Below are 3266 nucleotides of genomic sequence, written 5' to 3'. Positions count from 1 at the left end.
ACTTTCATTTCATTTTGGTTCCAAAAAAGCATCTATCTACCACATATAAACCAGCTTATTTTCTCTTGACATTTACTCTTCTAAAGTTCTTTGAACTAACTTTGTAACAAGAATGAATACATAGGCAGCTTTGGTGCTAACAGAATATTTTATCCAGGAAATGAAAGTCTGTTGTTTTCTCTGACAAATTTTAGTGTGTGTGTCTTTAAGATGGATTCTTGAGTCATGTAACCAGCAAACTATGCCAATTTCTTTTATTAAAATCGTACTGAAGTCTCTAAGATTGGTGAGGAATCATAGCATTCAAATATTGGTTGACCTAAAAGAAACATTGAAGATAATCAAACACAAGCCTCCTTCTACAGATAAAGAAGCAAGCTTAAAAGTGAAGTAGCTTTATTGAGGTTACAAGTTCCATAGAGGGAGAGCTAAAAACTTGGTCTCCTAAGTTACAGCATAGATAATTTAGTGGAAAAGAGAGGTAGAGTATAGGGAGCATCTTTTATAGTAATATTATGTTCTAAGGAAGTACATTTTCCAATTTTGCATTGTAGTGTTCCGTCATTAAATTGGTTGTTTTAAGAAAATCTTCCAACATTATGAAATTAATCTTGCTATTAATATATTACAGAAATATCTTCTTTAGCCAGCTTAGTAAACTCCACCCTTGTCCTCCTACTCCTCCTCTTCCTCCTCTTTTGACATTTGTAAAGCATAGAATCCCTAAGGCAGTGCAGCCTTAGTGACTAATTTACTCCCCCATTGGAAGCCCAAGGCACATGTGAGGTAGGATTACTTCTTTCTCACCAGGTACATCCTGAAGCAGAAAGATGGACTTTCAGAAGAAAAAATAAGGGCTTGGAAAACAGCTCAAGGGTCATGATGCATGATGCATGATGCATGCCTTGCCTGGGCAAGGACTTGGGTTGATCCTTGGGAAACTGTATGACCCCCTCAGCACTATTGGATGCAGCCCTAATATCCCTTAAACATTTCCTAGCATTAAAGTTTCCTGTCCAGTTAACAGAATATTACCAAGAAAAGCATCCAAATCTCTGAGGATCACTTAGGACCACCACCACCATCACCACACTTTCCAGTAAAGAAGAAATGAAAACATGAAGTAAAAAACAAATAAGCGATGGAAGGAATGGACTCTCTTTTAGAAGAAAACATGCAAATACAAGTTTCTTATACTTTGGGGGGGGAAAATTAAGCCCTATGTTTTTTATTTAACACTCCTTTCCTTTCTTGAATCTCTTTCCCCTTCTCCTGCCTTACCTTTTTCTTCTCTCATATGAACCATTGTACTGTATAGATGTTTCCCCGCTTATGACTGGACTATCTCCTGATCATTTTGAAAACTGTTCAATATACCCCACCAGGCGGCCAGGCAATGTGCCTTGCACCTGTCCTCAATTCAGGGAGATCAGGAGCAGAAGAGCTTGTAATTACTCTTCTCAAAACCTGTGGTGTGTCAACAGGATGGAGGATTTTCCTTTCAGAGCTGCCAGGAAGAGAATCCAGATAGATTCTCAGCATGGATGTGCACCTGCACCAGACACTGCTTTTCCAGCTGCTGCAGAAACCAGTCAGAAAGCCAGTTTATTCAACACCATTAAGTAATGTCATGGGTAATGGAGGCTGAAGAAGTCTGAGGGGAAAAGATTCTGGACTTCATACCAGACAACATTGGTTTAGCTGCTCACTCAGCCCTTCCCTGGCAGGTGTACTTGAGGCCTCCACAATTCCCTAAATTCCTGTTGTCAACAAGTAGTTTCAAATATTTCTGTTTGTCAATAGTGCTCTTGATTCTTTAGCCCCACTTTTTACTGACCCTTGTGTTTCGGTCATGCATTATTTATTCCTCATCCTGTCCTATGGGGACTGAGATACCATTACTCATTCGACAGATATGAAAATGCAGGCTCAAAGTATTTGCTGAGAATTGACTTAAGGTAGCCCACCCATGAAGGGCCAAAGCTGAGGTCTGAAATCAGGCCAGCTTCCAGAGTCGTCAAAAAGACCAAATGTTTTGCTCTATGCAGAAGAGCTCTGAAAACCGAACTTAAGAGACTGCAAATAAGGATAACTTCAGAGCCCAGACTTCTATAGTCAGAAAGAGTGCTGGGTCTGGATGTTACATTTTCTGCCCATTTCCCAATCTCAGTTTTCTCATCTGTGGAATGGAGCTGGAAGTAGTAGCACCACTTGCAGTTTTTGTGCAAGTGGAATCAAATAAGCTGGGGACTTTCTGGTGATTTCTTGGGCCACTGAGTCCTTGGATTTTTTTCAATGTAAGGGCCTGATGCTGCAGTGTTGTTTGGGCCCTCCACTGCCAATGCAAGATATATACCTTAACCCCTGTTCTACCTCTAATCCCTACCAATTATTCTTAAAAGTGACCTTCTTATTCAGAGACACTGAGGTTGCTGGTTTGTTTTTATTATATGTGAATATATGTATGCATATCCAATCACACCCATATGAATTTCTCACTTGTCCATATTCTTCTTCTACAGTTTTTCTCCTCAAAGCATCTGTTAGAAGTGGTTCTAGTGGCTGTCCAGTTTGGCTGGCTGGTGGAATTGATCCAACTGACTGATTTCAGGATTTCCACTGGCTTCTAATAGCCATTCTTCTTTAAATATATCCTTAGGTAGTTTTGTATTGAGTTAACTATTTGTTCTAGCAAGTATATCTTCAAAACTTCTTTGCAAGAAAGGGCTTTACTAGATTCCCTTTTCTTCCTTTTTAAATCGATAACCCCCATCCCCCGATAAGGAACTTTACGCTTCATTTTCAATGAGCAAATTATTTAAGACTAAACAAAGCTTTAAGGAGGGTAGTTGTTAACTTTATGAAGGTGTTCCACTTTATTCCTTAGTCATGATTTCAGAGTTCTAAAATTATACTGTTTTTCCCTCATTCAGAGATTATTTGAACTTGTTTCAAAATGCATGTTGCTCAAATTAAATAACCTGCAAAGATGTTATGTATTGGTAAGCATCCAAAACAAGAGGAAAGAGTAGGACCAGTTGCTTCAGAGTTTCTATAACTGTTTTATCTTGAAATTTCCCAAGTGACAAAAACAAGAGAAAAAAATCTCTGGAGAGATGAAAGCTAACAGAAATAAAAACAAAATTATTCTCAAACCAAGAGAACATTCTGTATACATTTCCCAAAAAAATTTATTACAATATCCCCTTATGCTAGTTTGATTAAATTTTTTTCTTTCTGTTTTAGGGGCACAACAGGGTTTGCTC

Source organism: Suncus etruscus, chromosome 3 (genome assembly GCF_024139225.1).
Source record: "Suncus etruscus isolate mSunEtr1 chromosome 3, mSunEtr1.pri.cur, whole genome shotgun sequence".
Taxonomy (NCBI): domain Eukaryota; kingdom Metazoa; phylum Chordata; class Mammalia; order Eulipotyphla; family Soricidae; genus Suncus; species Suncus etruscus.
This window is presented reverse-complemented; position numbering follows the sequence as displayed.